The following is an 18,611-nucleotide window of genomic DNA, read 5'->3' as shown; positions in this document are numbered from 1 at the left end:
GGGGATGAACGCGGCAGTTTTCCAATCTTTGGGAATCTCAGACGATGTGAAAGAGAGGTTGAACAGGCTCGTAATAGGGGTTGCAACAATTTTGGCGGATAATTTTAGAAAGAGAGGGTCCTGATTGTCTAGCCCAGCTGATTTGTAGGGAGACAGATTTTGCAGCTCTTTCAGAACATCAGCTGTCTGGATTTGGGTGAAGGAGAAGTGGGGGGTGGTCTTGAGCAAGTTGCTGCATATCCCAGTTTAGGTTAGCTAACAGTACGAACTCTGAAGATAGATAGGGGGGCAATCAATTCACATATGGTATCCAGGGCACAGCTGGGGGCTGAAGGGGGTCTATAACAAGCGGCAACGGTGAGAGACTTGTTTCTGGAAAGGTGGATTTTTAAAAGTAGAAGCTCAAATTGTTTGGGCACAGACCTGGATAGTATGACAGAACTCTGCAGGCTCTCTCTGCAGTAGATTGCAACTTTGCCCCTTTTGGCAGTTCTAGGTTTGTTGGAAGATGTTATAGTTAGGGATGGAAATTTCAGGATTTTTGGTGGCCTTCCTAAGCAATGATTCAGACACAGCTAGGAGATCAGGGTTGGTGGAGTGTGCTAAAGCAGTGAATAAAACAAACTTAGGGAGGAGGCTTCTAATGTTAACATGCATAAACCAAGGCTTTCCATAAGGTATTTTGTGATTTTATGTCCAACTAATGGAGTAGCATGCATTATTATATGTACATAATTAGCTAACACAACTAATGTACCGTACATGTGACATCTGAATTCAACCGATATCAAGAGTTGATATCAACCACACTTAGAAAAGATTACACCAGGGAGAACAACAGGTTGGGAGAAGGGAAAGAGAGAAAGAGAGAGAGGGGGAATAAACACTTATACAGACAGGGAAGGAGAGAGAGACAGAGGTAGAGAGGGAGATTGTGTGTGGAGGGGGGGGGGGGGGGGGGGGGGGGGGGCACTGCTCCTCATTGTGTATAAGTGAAAACACCAGTGAGATAATGTGAGCTCCTGGCCAACAGGAGACACTCTGGGTAAACATGCACTCCATACAGCATGCAGAATGACAAGCTCTATTCACACAAGCTGACACACTCTAAATATTCAATGGCATTGAAAACGCTACAATCTGGCAAGCATCCTACCCCCTATCCTCCCTGGTAGTACTCTGCCCCCCCCTTCCCCTCTATTCGTTGGCGGAGCGCTGAGTGAATGCAGCTCCTGTGACGAGGGTGCCAGAGTACGTTAGGGCTGCCGCCCAATCTCAGTAAACGGCCGTGAGAGCTGCAGTCTGCTTAAATGAGGCACACAGCGGGGGACTGGGGTCCGGGGAGGAAGAATGGGGAGGGAGGAGGAGGAGGGAGAGGAGGGTGCGGATGCACAGATGGCTTTACTGCACATACTGTACAGTACCTCCTTTGACAACACTGCCTATTCAAGATGCTTTAGAGTAGCCGAGGAAAGAATTGGAGGAGGAGGATGATGAATATCTTTGATGTCTCAAGGAAAACATATCCGTTTGTCAAGACACTGAAGATAGTACCTCAATCTTATCCCACTGGGCACAGACATGAGTTCAACATCTAGTTTTGATTTACATTTGGTTGAGTTGTCAACTAACGTGAATTCAACAAAACATTTCACCAAGTCATTGGATTTAGTTTAAAAGTTGGGTGACAAAAAGAGGAAATGCCCTCACATTGATGACTTTTTGCAAATCCAATTTGTTTTCCACATTGCTTCACATCACATGACATTTTTGGGGTTGAAATGACATGGAAAGAACGTTAATTCAACCAGTATTTTCCCCAGTGGGATGTAACATGCCACCACACATCTGCTTCATTCAAATGCAGCCTACGATATCTCATTCAGAGTTGCCCTACTGTACAGAAAGGCTGCATGCTGCAAACATGTACTGTATATAAACATCAGGAAATGGAATCAATAATGTCACTGCATATTGCTGTTAGTTGTAAGCACATAACACACAGTTCATCAAATGAAACAAAGACACATGTAGCCCAGATGCTCTACCCAGGATAAATGACATCACCCAGGTGAGCGGTGAGCGGTGAGCGGTGAGCCATGCACATCGATGTAAATCAGCTGGAGATATACTGCTGACAGTCTAAATACATTACAATACGTCTTTGCCTTTTAAATGCTTACTAAGACCCGGCGAGTATCCCGAGAACACACACCCTCTCGACTTTCACCCATAATTGAATAAGAAGGACCGCAGGGACAAGGTGAGGCTTAATAATAATATATTCTCCAGGGCCAGTGAGAAGTGAGCTGGCAGCAATAGCACCAATTACACGGACAGTTAGTTAAGGTGACATGGTGAGAGCGGCTTGTGATGTCGTTAACCAACATGTCGGCCATTTTAGCTCCTGATAAAACATACAGTGCCTTCAGAAAGTATTCATACTCTGACTTATTCCACATTTTGTGTTACAGACTGAATTTTTTTTCCTACACACAATACCCCATAATGACAGTGAATAGAGGGTTAAATGTTTGCAAATGTATTGAAAATGAAATGCAGAAATATCTCATTTGCATAAGTGTTCACACCCCTGAGTCAATACTTCATAAAAGCACCTTTGGCAGTGATTACAGCTGTGAGTCTTTATGGGTAAGTCTCTAAGAGCTTTCCACACCTGGATTGTGCAAAATGTTCCCATTATTACTTTCAAAAATCTTCAAGTTCTGTCAAATTGGTTGTTATTCATTGCTAGACAAACATTTTATGGTCTTGCCATAGACTTTCAAGTAGATTTAAGTCAAAACTGTAACTGGGCCACTCAGGAACATGTCACTGTCTTCTTGGTAAGCATCTCCAGTGTAGATTAGGCCTTGTGTTTTTAGTTATTGTCCTGCAGAAAGGTGAATAAATCCCACAGTGTCTGGTGGAAAGCAGACTGAATCAAGTTTTCCACTAGGGTTTTGTCTGTGCTTAGCTCCATTCCTTTTTATCCTAAAAAACTCCCCAGTCCTTAACGATTACAAGCATACCCATAACATGATGCAGCCACCACTATGCTTGAAAATATGGAGAGTGGTATTCGGTAATGTGTTGTATTGGATTTGACCCAAACATAATATTTTGTATTCAGGAGAAAAAGTGAATTGCTTTGCCACATTTCTTTGCAGTATTACTTTAGTACATTGTTGCAAATAGGATGCATGTTTTGGAATATTTTTAGACTGTTCAAGCTTCCTTTTCACTCTGTCAATTAGGTTAATATTACGGAGCAACTAAAATGTTGTTGATCCATTCTCAGTTTTCTCCTTTCACAGCCATTAAACTATGTACTGTAACTGTTTTAAAGTCACCATTGGCCTCATGGTGAAATTCCAGAGCAGTTTCCTTCCTCTCCGGCAACTGAGTTAGGAAGGATATCTGTATCTTTATAGTGACTGGGTGAATTGATACACCATCCAAAGTGTAATTAATAACTTTACCATGCTCCAAGGGATATTCAATGTCTGCTTTTATTTTCTCCCATCTACCAATACAGTAGTGTCCTTCTTTGCGAGGCATTGGAAAATCCCCTAGTCTTTGTGGTTGTATCTGTGTTTGAAATTCACTGCTCAACTTAGGGTCCTTACAGGGGTGGGGTACAGAGATGAGGTAGTCATTCAAAAATTATGTTAAACACGATTATTGCTCACAGTCCACGCAACTTATGTGAAGAAAATTCTAAAAACATCATCCTACTTAGACATTATGGAGTATTGGGTGTAGGCCAGTGACAAAGAAATCTCAATTGAATTCATTTAAAGTTTCTGAAGGCACTGTACACTGTAGTAGAGAGGAACAGGTGAAGCAAGAGAGCTGATTCCACCCCAAAATCTGTCCACGTGAAGATAGTTCTCTGTAGCGCTCTGCCTGCGTAGCGCTCTGCCATAACTCCAAATGCCGGCCAGAGGAGCACATTTATCTCTGCCTGAGGACACAGCAATCAGAAAAACCTCAAACCAGCCAGATGAAGAACTCTGGAGGTCAAAGGTAAGAATCTACTCTATAGTGCAGTGGTATCACCTGACAGTGTCTAAAGCAGTGTGTGTGTGTGTGTGTGCTGTGTCATCACCTGAACGTGTCACACAGGTCCAGGTAGGAGACTGGAGGGTGAGGATGAATAGTTAGCTAATTAAATTAAGTGAATGATGAGAGTGCATGTTAGTGTGGCAAAAGTATGTGGTAGAATGTGATGGACACCTTTTCTCTCCCGCTCTCCATGTTCTACTCACATATTCAACCACTTTTACATTCTCTGTCTGCTCAGTCGCTCTGGGTTGCCAAGGGGACATATGCCGGGTCCACATCTCAGCCAGCCCTGGGCCTGTCCATGCTGCGCTGCCTGTGTGTGTGTACTCAACCAGACGTTGGCGTTGCCATGGTGAACCAGCCAGGCTGTGTTTAAGGTAGAGCTTGGGAAGGGCAGATTGTATGGAGGATGCAGCGTTGCTATGGGGAACAGAACATGCATGTTTAGAATGTGGCTTTGGTCACAGTGTGTCTGTCTGAGAGAGATGGAACAGAGGTTGTGTTTGAGAGAGAGTGCTGAGGAAACCGTTTAGCACAGGTAGCCCTGCTGATCTCAGACCCAACACAGCACATGCTGACGGCACATACGTTCAGCCACACACACACATCCACCCACTATGCACTTTACCAGCATGCCCTCACTCACACAAGCTTGTGTATTGCTCAATGCTCTCCCACAATCATTCACTAACAGTTTGTGTAGGGGGGGGGGGGGGGGGGGTGATGGATACTATCTCAAAGTTTAAACAATGTATTATGTTTATGGTAAAATACATACTTTGTTTTTGAGTAATAAGCGAAAATATCTATAAAGGCTCTGTATACAATACAACATCTGATTACAATTGCAAAATAAGTCATACATTTAAAACAACAGTGTAATGCACTATATAGGAACTACGGAGCAATTTGGGACGCGCAGAGAGAGTCCTGCCAGTCAGATACAATAGAAAGGGATGACTGAGTACTGGGCCCAGTTTTTCAAAGGTTTTTTAACCGGATAAGATTAAAAACATAGAAATAGAATGAATAGAAGTCAATGATTCGTCTGTTCTATTCATTATATGTTGTATTCATTATATTTCTATGCATTTAATCATATCCGATAGGCGATATCTGGATAGATAACTTCTGAAAAACTGGGCCCTAATGATCACTACAAGGACACAGAAATACAGCTACAGATGACAGACTTACACATTCCAACACAACAGAATGACACTAAACTGAAGAACCTCACAAAGTAGAGCCATGAGACATGCACCTTATAGGGTGAGGGAGTTGTGGTTAGGCAGCTGTGAAGATCAGGGATGTACTGTAGTTGGGGGTAGTTTTGGAAAGAAAACACTCTGAAGTTTCAGAATCTGCAAAGATTTTGTCTGTAAGTGCCCCAGAACTCATTCTACAGGCGAAACCAAGATGATACTTCAACCAGGAAATGAGCAGAATTTCTGAAGCTCTGTTTTCTAATGTCTCCTTATATGGCTGTGAATGCGACAGGAATAAGCTTAGACCTTCTGCCGTTTCCCCAAGATGTCGGCAGCATTGTGACGTATTTGTAGGCATATCATTGGAAGATTGACCATAAGAGACTACATTTTCCAAGTGTCCGCCTGGTGTCCTGCGTCAAAACTGGTGCGCAAAGCCAGGTGCAAGTATTTTTCCATTTGATAGAGGGGAGAAACCATGCTTCCATGAACGATATATCATTGAAGAGATATGTGAAAAACACCTTGAGGATTGATTCTAAACAACGTCTGCCATGTTTTCAGTCGATATTATGGAGTTAATTTGGAAAAAAGTTCGCGTTTTGAGGACTGAATTTTCGGGGTTTTTTGGTAGCCAAATGTGATGTATAAAACAGAGCTATTTCTAATACACAAATAATCTTTTTGGAAAAACTGAGCATCTGCTATCTAACTGAGAGTATCCTCATTGAAAACATCAGAAGTTCTTCAAAGGTAAATTATTTTATTTGAAGGCTTTTATGTTTTTGTTGAAATGTTGCGTGCTGGATGCTAACGCTAATGCTAACGCTAAATGCTACGCTAGCTAGGTACTTTTACACAAATGATTGTTTTCCTATGGTTGAGAAGCATATTTTGAAAATCTGAGATGACAGTGTTGTTTACAAAAGGCTAAGCTTGAGAGATGGCATATTTATTTCATTTCATTTGCGATTTTCATGAATAGTTAACGTTGCGTTATGGTAATGAGCTTCAGGCTGTAGTCACGATACCGGATCCGGGTTTGGGAGATCAGAGAGGTTAACCACTGCGCCACCCAGGAGGCCTAAAAATCATACCTTGCTCTGGCTGTAGAGTAGAACATACCCAGCTAAAACAAACTGCCACGTAGAAAGGTGAAATATGCCACATAGAAAGGTGAAATATGCCACATAGAAAGGTGAAATATGCCACATAGGTGAAATATGCCACATAGGTGAAATATGCCACATAGTTAGGTGAAATATGCCACATAGTTAGGTGAAATATGCCACATAGTTAGGTGAAATATGCCACATAGGTAGGTGAAACATGTCTGGATTAGGAAGTGTTAGATGGATTCCCTGCACTGATGTGTGTCCATGCCAATGCACACACACACACTTGTGTGCATGGACCAGAGGAGTCCCGCTGAGATGTAGCTGCAGCCAGCGTCACGCCATGGTGTACCCGTAACTCCCACAATGCAGTGCAACCAGCAGCCTGTCCCGCAGGACCTCCTGACTGGGGTATTCTGGGAGTTTCATCATGTTGATGCTGTGGGAGGAGCATCATGGTCAATGTAGTTTCTTGTGGTTCACTGCAGATTGATGGCCTGTCATTATGTCTCATATCCAGCTGCTGTAGTATACAGTACAGTGGTGATTTCTACCTGCCAAAGTATAGACCTACAGCGATGAGAACTACAGTACCTGTCCTTTCTATCCAACATGCAGAAACCCCTCCTTGTTTTTCCCTCTCCCCCTCTCCTATACCAGTGCCCTAAAGCCACACACACACACACACCTCCAGAAGCAAAAGGAGAGAGGAACCATACTGCCCTCTAGTGCTTTTTCTGTCAGCATGCTGCTCTCTCTAGTGGGTGACAGCGAGTGAGCGCATGTGTGTGAGCATATACGTGAGTGCGGTCCTCACCAGGTGCTGGAGGTAGGCAGTAGGTTTGATGTGTATGTTACAGAGGCAATAGTGAACTTCTGTAAGCCACTACCTCCCATCAGAAAGGCAAAGCCACCATGAGGTACCCTGGAACTAACAGGGACATGAGAAAGGAATTAGACAGGACAGGAGTGAGAGTAAGTGACGGATCATTGATCAGATCTTACAATGGCCTTATGTGAAAAACTCACCTGACACACACGCACTGACTAATTAGAAATTCACCTGCCAGTGACAAACTGCAACAGTAGGACCCTCTCCTCTTGGGTAAGGCTTTCTACCACCTTCCAGAACCACTACAAGACAAGAGAATCCACATTACACCAAATGAAAACCACTGTGAGATAAGAGAATCTGACAAGAGAATCAGCTTTAAACCACTAAGCCAGCCTGGGAGGATGTGTTAAGATCTCTGTAGGATCAGCCAAGCCGGTGTTACATCTCTCTGATTTGGAGGTGTTCCAGTAAAAAGTGTCCTGCTCTCTGATGAGGTGGAGTTACATTAAAAAGAGTCCTGCCCGGTGAGAGCTAACTCACCTGGATGACAGGTTCCCCCAGGTCATAGCCACTGGTGTATTCTGTGCCAGTCCATCGATCTCTGGCATCCCAGAAAGCAGCAGCAAGCAAGAGACAGGACAGGACAAGACAGGACAAGACAAGACAAGACAAGACAAGACAAGACCAGAGGTTAAATGGAGTAGTAGTCAGGACACATATACAGTTGAAGTCGGAAGTTTACATACACTTAGGTTTGAGTCATTAAAACTTGTTTTTCAACCACTCCACAAATTTCTTAGTTTTGGCAAGTTGGTAAGGACATCTACTTTGTGTATGCCACAAGTAATTTTTCCAAGAATTGTTTACAGATAGATTATTTCACTTAAAATTCACGGTATCACAATTGCAGTGGGTCAGAAGTTTACATACACTAAGTTGACTGTGCCTTTAAACAGCTTGGAAAATTCCAGAAAATGATGTCATGGCTTTAGAAGCCTCTGATGACATCAGAATGGCATCAAACTTCTCAAATTACACTATTTGAGTCAATTGGAGGTGTACCTGTGGATGTATTTCAAGGCCTATCTTCAAACTCAGTGCTCTTTTTCTTGACATCATGGGAAAAAAAAAAAAAAAATCAGCCAAGACCTCAGAAAAAGAAATGTACATCTCCACAAGTCTGGTTCATCCTTGGGAGCAATTTCCAAATGCCTGAAGGAACCACGTTCATCTGTACAAACAATAGTACGCAAGTATTAACACCATGGGACCACGCAGCCGTCATACCGCTCAGGAAGGAGACGCGTTTTGTCTCCAAGAGATTAACATGTGAAATGTGCAAATCAATCCCAGAACAACAGCAAAGGACCTTGTGAAGATGCTGGAGGAAACAGGTACAAAAGTATCTATATCCACAGCAAAACGAGTCCTATGTCGACATGACCTGAAAAGCCGCTCAGCAAGGAAGAAGCCACTGCTCCAAAACCGCCATAAAAAAGACTGCAACTGCACATGGGGGCAAAGATTGTACTTTTTGGAGAAATGTCCTCTGGTCTGATGAAACAAAAAATGGAACTGTTTGGCCATAATGACCATCGTTCTGTTTGGCGGAAAAAGGGGGAGGCTTGCAAGCCGAAGAACACCATCTCAACCGTGAAGCACGGGGGTGGCAGCATCATGTTGTGGGGGTGCTTTGCTGCAGGAGGGACTGGTGCACTTCACAAAATAAATGGGATCATGAGGAAGGAAGATTATGTGGAAATATTGAATCAACATTTCAAGACATCAGTCAGGAAGTTAAAGCATGTGCGAGCAAGGAGGCCTACAAACCTGACTGTGTTACACCAGCTCTGTCAGAGGAGGAATGGGCCAAAATTCACCCAACTTATTGTGGGAAGCTTGTGGAAGGCTACACAAAATGCTTGACCCAAGTTAAACAATTTAAAGGCGATGCTACCATATACTAATTGAGTGTATGTAAACTTCTGACCCACTGGGAATGTGATGAAATAAATAAAACTTGAAATAAATCACTCTACACTATTATTCTGACATTTCACATTATTAAAATAAAGTGATGATCCTAACTGACCTAAGACAGGGAATTTTTACTAGGGATTAAATGTCAGGAATTGTGAAAAACTGAGTTGAAATGTATTTGACTAAGGTGTCTGTAAACTTCCGACTTCAACTGTATCATATACAACAGACATATACAACAGACGTAACTTCATGCTTCTTCTGTTCAAAATCATGTTGACAAAGACACAAGGGTGTTTTTCTAACGCAACTGAACACAGGTGGTCCAGTGGTAAGCAGAGCTAAACTCTCCTCCCCACTGAGTCTGAGTGTTGTCAGCAGGAGAGCTGTGACCGTGTGACTGCACACACATGTCCAATAACACACGGTGGGCCAGATAATCGCCATGGTACCCTATCGATCCAGGGACTAGTGAGGACATGGATTTTGCCGACACACACAGAAACAAATCTGATCTGAGCCGGGCGATGGCGAGAGGCCTCAAGGTAACCCCAACATCCCATTGACACCCCTGAGCCAGACAAGGCCAATCAATCCCTGCATCAGACATCAGATCCCGCTAGGCAAGCAAGCGAGAGCAGAGAGCAGAGAAGGAGAATAAAAGATCATGGGTAAGAGGGGGTGAGAGCAGAGAAAGAGGTGAGGGGAAGAGAGTTGAGGACAGTGGACAGGGGGAGAGGAAAAGAGAGAGAGGAGAGGTAAAGGAGAAGGGAGTTGAACACAGGCAAAAGGAGAAGAGAAGAAAAGGACACTAACCAATTCATATTCATCAAAGAGCTGGATGAGGGAGGGGGGAATGAAGGTGTGGAACCCGTGCAGGAAAGTATTTATCTGGGGTTGGATGGCTCGAGTCATCCTCAACTCTGTCAGCAACTGGACATACTCTGCCTGAGAGAGAGAGAAGAGAGCAGAGAGCAGAGAGGAGAGAGAGAGAGAGAGAGAGGTTTATATAGGGAACATTCACTATGTAGAGTATGATTGATCTTTGGGCAGCCATCTAACGCGTCTCGTTTCACAGGCTTCTTCCTTACAGAATATTACCACCTGCAGGCCACATGTGGTACTACACACTCAAATTCCAAATGAACTTTCTCAAACACAGGCAAGCACGCACATCATATACACATTACATATTAATCATATAAGGTCATAAGTGTTAGAGAATACAGGGAGCGCAGTCTACATCACAACTTCCTTCTGTTTGACCTGTCAATCATCTGCTATTCTCACCTAGTTGATGTTGAGAGCAACAAAACAAATGTTAGGAATTAAGAGTTTCAGATCCTCCTTCTGTGATCGGCTGGCTCACCTTGTTGTCCTGGGTGACTATGAAGCTAGTCCTGCCAGGTTTGAGTGGCACCTCCTCCATGGCGCCAAACACGTCTGTCCACTGCAGATTCTTGGCATACTCTGGATCGATGGACAACACATCCTGGTAGTTCACTGGGATGCCTGGACACACAGACAGCACCCATACTGTTACAACTCTGTAGCGTTACTGTAATATCCCCGTAAAAACACTAACAACTGTATTATAACCCAGTTACAAATGTAACAACCTGCTCAAGCAGAGGATACACCCTGGTAGTTCACACACACATGTCCGCACATTACATCATGTTAACAACCCACTGTAGAACGTGGGTGTGAGGTGTGTGTGTGTTACCGGGTATGTAGAAGGAGCGGGTGAAGTAGATGTTGACCAGCTGACGGTGGTAAAGAGCCAACCCCAGGATCTGACCCGCAAACCGGAAGTAGTTCAGATGATCAGGGTTCACTGACGAGTTACTGTTGGGCTGGAACGTGGTGCCTGTGACACACACACACATCATCTCATCAGCCAATCGAAAGGTGTCTCACCGTCCGCTGACTGGGTGAAGAGGCCATAGTCTGCATTGATGATCTCATTGGACAGGACGTCAAACCACTCCCTCACCACACCCTGGCCCTGGACACAAAGGTCACAGGTCAACTAAAGGTCTACTGATAAATGAGCATGGGCTGAAATGGGACCCTGTTTCCTGTATAGTGCACTAATAAAGTGTTGCTAGGACTAAGCACGGGTAATTTGAGATGGTATCCTATTCCCTTTCCATTTTGGGAACTATTCCATTGCGCTAGGCAAGTTCAATCAAGAGTTTCTAAACTAAAGTATTTTAAAAGAAAATAAATACTATTTGAACCTAGGTCAGATAGACACTGATAATACCCACCATTCCTTCCTCTCCATGGAATCGTACGGCGATGCCCTGTTTGAACTCCTCATTGGTCGATTTGGAGAACATCGCACGGCTACTGCTGAATATGGACTCTGAGAGAAAAGAGAAACATTGAGAAAGAGACACGAACTGATACATTGCTGGGTGGAGTGTAAGACATTTGGGGATGTAGGATGGTCAGTCTGGATTAGCAGGATGCCGTTCTCGTTGACAGGTTGATGGACCATGTCTGAGTCTGGCTGTCCTGCCAATAGGTGCTCATAGAACCACTCACAGCGCTCCTTGAAGGGCTGCGAGGGGAACAAACAATTACACTTCACTTACAGCCTGCAGGTATTGTGCATTATGATGCAGATATAATGTATTACAAGACTTCAAAGGCCTTATTATGTCTTATAATTATCCTAACTAAATACCAGCCACAGCACTTCCCAAAACTCATTATCTCTCTCTACACTTTCAAATCTACGACGGTATCTAAACCAATGGTTCCAAAGCCTCAAGTGTTGAAATACAGTGTCTAAAGAATGCAGAGGGGGAAGAATGGCATTTATATTTGCATAATGTTTGAATGTCTTTGTTCTCTATGAGAGATGAGCTGGGGAGAGAGAGCGCAAGAGAGAGATAGAAATGAGAGAGAGAGAGATTTTCCCCTGGGGCTCCTGTGCATACTGAGAGGGAGATGTGGAGACGGAATAGTCTTCTTCAGGTTAAAATCTGTAATTAAAACGAGGGGCTCTTGTTCCCAGGTGGGATATAATCCAGAGGTAACGAGGCTTGGCACGCCGTCCGCCGCTCAAATATGAATAGTGAGGAGTGAGAGTGGAACACCACACACAACTTAGAACAGGCACTTAAAATGTATCAAGCTGTATAAAAGGAACTTACGAAAAGTGTTATCGCCATGGCAATAACGTTGTTAAATGATCCTGCCTGGAAGACACGGGTGTTTCAAAGTCACTCGCAACATAGTCCCCTGAGGGAGAACTACAGGGGGACATAAAGAGAGGGAGAGAGAGGGGAATATATAGAAAGAGAAAGGGAGGGGGAGAGAAAGCTGCTGTCATAGCATGCAAATAAGAGGCCATGGGAACGTTGTCTTGGCCCTTGTATGTCCTAGCTACAGCAGATACACAACCAGGAAGTTGACTGATAGACCAGCCAATCACAGGTCTCACCTGGCCTTTGATTATGTGCATGAAGCGGGACATTAGCTCCGGACATTCCAACAGGAAGTGGAAAAGATGATCTTTGGATTCCTGAGAGTGAGAGCGATAGGGATGGAGAAAGAGAGAGGAGAGAGAGAAATGGAGAGAGCGAGAGAAATGGAGAGAGAAAAACGCCAGGTTAAGTTAGAGAGATTGACAAGAAGTGTCTGGGTAAGATCCTGTCAAAGGACTCACCTGGTTATGAAACATTTGAGAACCTCGTCATGCTTGCAGACAAACTCTATGAAGCGAGGAGACGTCATTCTGGATGAGGAAAGACAAGGAAACACAGAGGGAGCAAGATAAAGAGGGAGGAGGGAGACAAAAAGAGAAGGAAGCAAGATAATAAGATGAACACACTCACTACATAACCAGGAGCTGTGTTTCAGAAGAACACAACACAGAGATAAGTCGTGCAGCATCTGTCTATTCTAATGAGTGGATCTGATCCCTCTCCAAAACACAATAACCTGCATTATTGAAACAGTGTTTCCCTGACAGGGGAACAGCCAGCTATCAGCTAATGAAGAGCAGGCCTGGGAAGGAGAAACACAAAGACAAACACAGCCATCTTCTTCTACTACAGCAGCATAGGGCCAATAACAGTGGATCCTATTCAGCGTTCAATTAGGCGGAGTTTAATGATCTAATTAAAATGTAATTATCTAGCCAGGTTGGCCAGGAAAGGTGTGTGTGTGTGTGGAGAGGAGACATTAAAGCTATATTATTTCCCAGGCCTACTCACACAGAGGGGATCTGAAGGAGGAAGTTACAAAGTATCTCTGTGAAACTAGGAGATTATGAGAGGAACACTGACTGTCATTTAGAGGCCAATATAGATCTGTAAAATCAGTGTTTCCATATCAACCTTTGGGTCCAGAAAGGGGGGTAGGGGCATGGAGGGTGGCAGCGACGGTGCAGACGGCAAGAGGGAGACGGAGGCGACATCGTCAAGTTGTTTGAGGAGAAGAGAGGCGATCTCGCTCCGAGGATGAGGAGTTGGAAGGGCCCTTCCCCTTCTCTTCTCCAGCTCTGTGGAGATCAACACCAACCACTCATCTAGAGAGTGCCACAGCAACTCCAACGGGCTGGAGGAAATCAGAGAGAGAGAGAAAAGGGGGAGGCAAGGAAAGAGACTGAGTGAGTGAAGGAGAGGGAGCAAGTGAAGGGGAGAGAGGAGAGAGAGAGGGAAAAGAAAGAGGGATAGAGCGAGTGAGAGAGACAAACAGATGTTAAAAGAGAGAGAGAGAGAAATTGGGGAGAGAAAGAGAAAGAGGAAGAAAAAGAAAGAGGGGTAGATGCTGACAAACAAAAACACACACACATACACACACACTCAAAGTCATGCACCAGGACAAGTCATGGATCAGGGGATCAATAGATGGTGAACAATCTCTCAATGCCCTCTTCTGATTCACACCATGTACTACATCTCTGTGTGTATCTGATTTCAGGTTCAGTACTAACCCCATACTGACCTTAAAGACCTGGCGGCGCTGCGTCTTGATCCCATTGTATCCCATGTCATTCCCATTGTTGGGAGAGGAAGGGCCCAGGCCGAAGACATGGCAGAAGATCCGGATGATTCTCAGCAGACTCTTCATCTGAGCGTCGTAGCTACTGGAGAGGAGACTGACGGTGAGTACGGAAGAGAAGAAACATTTACCCCTAAATTACTAGCTTTAAGGTAGTGGTGTTGCTGTTACACACGTATTGCGTTGTAATGCCTGAATACACTTCCTTCAGAGAAATTAGTTAGAAACTAAAAAAAAGTGCACTTTCATATGCATTTGCCTCAGGTGTGGCTAGGAGCCTAGTCTAGCAGAGGGTTTATTACCTGAGGAGTTTGTGTCCATTAGTAATGGCCACCTCTTCTAGACTGGTCAGGATTATCTGGTAGTGACTGTCACACTGCTGGGAGACACGCTCTAGAATCTGCCTGAGCTCTCATATATACAGTGGGGCAAAAAAGTATTTAGTCAGCCACCAATTGTGCAAGTTCTCCCACTTAAAAAGATGAGAGGCGCCTGTAATTTTCATCATAGGTACACTTCAACTATGACAGACAAAATGGGGGGAAAAAATCCAGAAAATCACATTGTAGGATTTTTTATGAATTTATTTGCAAATTATGGTGGGAAATAAGTATTTGGTCACCTAAAAACAAGCAAGATTTCTGGCTCTCACAGACCTGTAACTTCTTCTTTAAGAGGCTCCTCTGTCCTCCACTCGTTACCTGTATTAATGGCACCTGTTTGAACTTGTTATCAGTATAAAAGACACCTGTCCACAACCTCAAACAGTCACACTCCAAACTCCACTATGGCCAAGACCAAAGAGCTTTCAAAGGACACCAGAAACAAAATTGTAGATCTGCACCAGGCTGGGGAGACTGAATCTGCAATAGGTAAGCAGCTTGGTTTGAAGAAATCAACTGTGGGAGCAATTATTAGGAAATGGAAGACATACAAGACCACTGATAATCTCCCTCGATCTGGGGCTCCACGCAAGATCTCACCCCGTGGGGTCAAAATGATCACAAGAACGGTGAGCAAAAATCCCAGAACCACACGGGGGGACCTAGTGAATGACCTGCAGAGAGCTGGGACCAAAGTAACAAAGCCTACCATCAGTAACACTCTACTCCGCCAGGGACTCCGCCAAATCCTGCAGTGCCAGACATGTCCCCCTGCTTAAGCCAGTACATGTCCAGGCCCGTCTGAAGTTCGCTAGAGAGCATTTGGATGATCCAGAAGAAGATTGGGAGAATGTCATATGGTCAGATGAAACCAAAATATAACTTTTTGGTAAAAACTCAACTCGTCGTGTTTGGAGGACAAAGAATGCTGAGTTGCATCCAAAGAACACCATACCTACTGTGAAGCATGGAGGTGGAAACATCATGCTTTGGGGCTGTTTTTCTGCAAAGGGACCAGGACGACTGATCCGTGTAAAGGAAAGAATGAATGGGGCCATGTATCGTGAGATTTTGAGTGAAAACCTCCTTCCATCAGCAAGGACATTGAAGATGAAACGTGGCTGGGTCTTTCAGCATGACAATGATCCCAAACACACCGCCCGGGCAACGAAGGAGTGGCTTCGTAAGAAGCATTTCAAGGTCCTGGAGTGGCCTAGCCAGTCTCCAGATCTCAACCCCATAGAAAATCTTTGGAGGGAGTTGAAAGTCTGTGTTGCCCAACAACAGCTCCAAAACATCACTGCTCTAGAGGAGATCTGCATGGAGGAATGGGCCAAAATACCATTGACAGTGTGTGAAAACCTTGTGAAGACTTACAGAAAACGTTTGACCTCTGTCATTGCCAACAAAGGGTATATAACAAAGTATTGAGATTAACTTTTGTTATTGACCAAATACATTTTTTCCACCAAAATTTGCAAATAAATTCATTAAAAATCCTACAATGTGAATTTCTGGATTTATTTTTGTCATTTTGTCTGTCATAGTTGAAGTGTACCTATGATGAAAATCACAGGCTTCTCTCATCTTTTTAAGTGGGAGAACTGCACAATTGGTGGCTGACTAAATACTTTTTTGCCCCACTGTATATATATATATATATATATATATTGATACACTGCTCAAAAAAATAAAGGGAACACTAAAATAACTAATAATTCATCTGAATGAATGAAATATTCTTATTAAATACTTTTTTCTTTACATAGTTGAATGTGCTTACAACAAAATCACAAAAAAATTATCAATGGAAATCAAATGTATCAACCCATGGAGGTCTGGATTTGGAGTCACACTCAAAATTAAAGTGGAAAACCACACTACAGGCTGATCCAACTTTGATGTAATGTCCTTAAAACAAGTCAAAATGAGGCTCAGTGGTGTGTGTGGCCTCCACGTGCCTGTATGACCTCCCTACAACGCCTGGGCATGCTCCTGATGAGGTGGTGGATGGTCTCCTGAGGGATCTCCTCCCAGACCTGGGCTAAAGCATCCGCCAACTCCTGGACAGTCTGTGGTGCAATGTGGCGTTGGTGGATGGAGCGAGACATGATGTCCCAGATGTGCTCAATTGGATTCAGGTCTGGGGAACGGGCGGGCCAGTCCATAGCATCAATGCCTTCCTCTTGCAGGAACTGCTGACACACTCCAGTCACATGAGGTCTAGCATTGTCTTGCATTAGGAGGAACCCAGGGCCAACCGCACCAGCATGCATATGGTCTCACAAGGGGTCTGAGGATCTCATCTCGGTACCTAATGGCAGTCAGGCTACCTCTGGCGAGCACATGGCCGCATGGCTGTGCGGCCCCCCAAAGAAATGCCACCCCACTCCATGACTGACCCACCGCCAAACCGGTCATGCTGGAGGATGTTGCAGGCAGCAGAACGTTCTCCACTGCGTCTCCAGACTCTGTCACGTCTGTCACGTGCTCAGTGTGAACCTGCTTTCATCTGTGAAGAGCACAGGGCGCCAGTGGCGAATTTGCCAATCTTGGTGTTCTCTGGCAAATGCCAAACGTCCTGCACGGTGTTGGGCTGTAAGCACAACCCCCACCTGTGGACGCCAGGCCCTCATACCACCCTCATGGAGTCTGTTTCTGACCGTTTGAGCAGACACATGCACATTTGTGGCCTGTTGGAGGTCATTTTGCAGGGCGGTCCTGCTGCTGGGTTGTTGCCCTCCTACGGCCTCCTCCACGTCTCCTGATGTACTGGCCTGTCTCCTGGTAGCGCCTCCATGCTCTGGACATTACGCTGACAGACACAGCAAACCTTCTTGCTACAGCTCGCATTGATGTGCCATCCTGGATGAGCTGCACTACCTGAGCCACTTGTGTGGGTTGTAAACTCCGTCTCATGCTACCACTAGAGTGAAAGCACCGCCAGCATTCAAAAGTGACCAAAACATCAGCCAGGAAGCATAGGAACTGAGAAGTGGTCTGTGGTCCCCACCTGCAGAACCACTCCTTTATTGGGGGTGTCTTGCTAATTGCCTATAATTTCCACCTGTTGTCTATTCCATTTGCACAACAGCATGTGAAATTTATTGTCAATCAGTGTTGCTTCCTAAGTGGACAGTTTGATTTCACAGAAGTGTGATTTACTTGGAGTTACATTGTGTTGTTTAAGTGTTCCCTTTATTTTTTTGAGCAGTGTATATATATATATATATATATATATATATATATATATATATATATATATAAAAATATAAATACACAGTTGAAGTCAGAAGTTTACATGGTTGGAGTCATTAAAACTCGTTTTTCAACCACTCCACACATTTCTTGTTAACAAACTATAGTTTTGGCAAGTTGGTAAGGACATCTACTTTGTGCATGACACAAGTAATTTTTCCAACAATTGTTTACAGACAGATTATTTCACTTATAATTCACTGTATCACAATTCTAGTGGGTCAGAAGTTTACATACACTAAGTTGACTGTGCCTTTAAACAGCTTGGAAAATTCCAGAAAATTATGTCATGGCTTTAGAGGCTTCTGATAAGCTACTTTACATCATTTGAGTCAATTGGGGGTGTACCTGTGGATGTATTTCAAGGCCTACCTTCACGCAGCCATCATACCGCTCAGGAAGGTAACGCGTTCTGTCTCCTAGAGATGAATGTACTTTGGTGCAAAAAGTGCAAATCAATCCCAGAACAACAGCAAAGGACTTTGTGAAGATTCTGGAGGAAATAGGTACAAAAGTATCTGTATGCAACTGCACATGGGGACAAAGATCGTACTTTTTGGAGAAATGTCCTCTGGTCTGATGAAACAATAATAGAATTCTTTGGCCATAATGACCATCGTTATGTTTGGAGGAAAAGGGGGAGACTTGCAAGCCGAAGAACACCATCCCAACCGTGAAGCACGGGGGTGGCAGCATCATGTTGTGGGGGTGCTTTGCTGCAGGAGGAACTGATGCCCTTCAC

At 44.1% G+C, this 18,611-nt stretch overlaps 1 pseudogene across 1 annotated transcript in view; it reads right to left on the bottom strand.

Moving 5' to 3' along the window:
* Positions 1-5,957: 5,957 nt before the first annotated feature.
* The window catches only part of LOC110534541 (E3 ubiquitin-protein ligase HACE1-like), a 20,797-nt pseudogene continuing 8,143 nt past the window's right edge, over positions 5,958-18,611 (bottom strand). The window contains exons 8-20 of the transcript XR_016486849.1: positions 14,114-14,310; positions 13,562-13,725; positions 12,664-12,744; positions 11,685-11,775; positions 11,480-11,577; positions 11,127-11,214; positions 10,933-11,076; positions 10,576-10,718; positions 10,022-10,154; positions 7,767-7,851; positions 7,455-7,525; positions 7,209-7,322; positions 5,958-6,830 (exon numbers count right to left, since the gene is read on the bottom strand). The product of XR_016486849.1 is annotated as an E3 ubiquitin-protein ligase HACE1-like (transcript). The remainder of the gene's footprint in view (positions 6,831-7,208; positions 7,323-7,454; positions 7,526-7,766; positions 7,852-10,021; positions 10,155-10,575; positions 10,719-10,932; positions 11,077-11,126; positions 11,215-11,479; positions 11,578-11,684; positions 11,776-12,663; positions 12,745-13,561; positions 13,726-14,113; positions 14,311-18,611) is intronic.

This window comes from Oncorhynchus mykiss, chromosome 2 (genome assembly GCF_057628025.1).
Source record: "Oncorhynchus mykiss isolate SJ-2025 chromosome 2, ASM5762802v1, whole genome shotgun sequence".
Lineage (NCBI taxonomy): Eukaryota > Metazoa > Chordata > Actinopteri > Salmoniformes > Salmonidae > Oncorhynchus > Oncorhynchus mykiss.
This window is presented reverse-complemented; position numbering and strand designations above follow the sequence as displayed.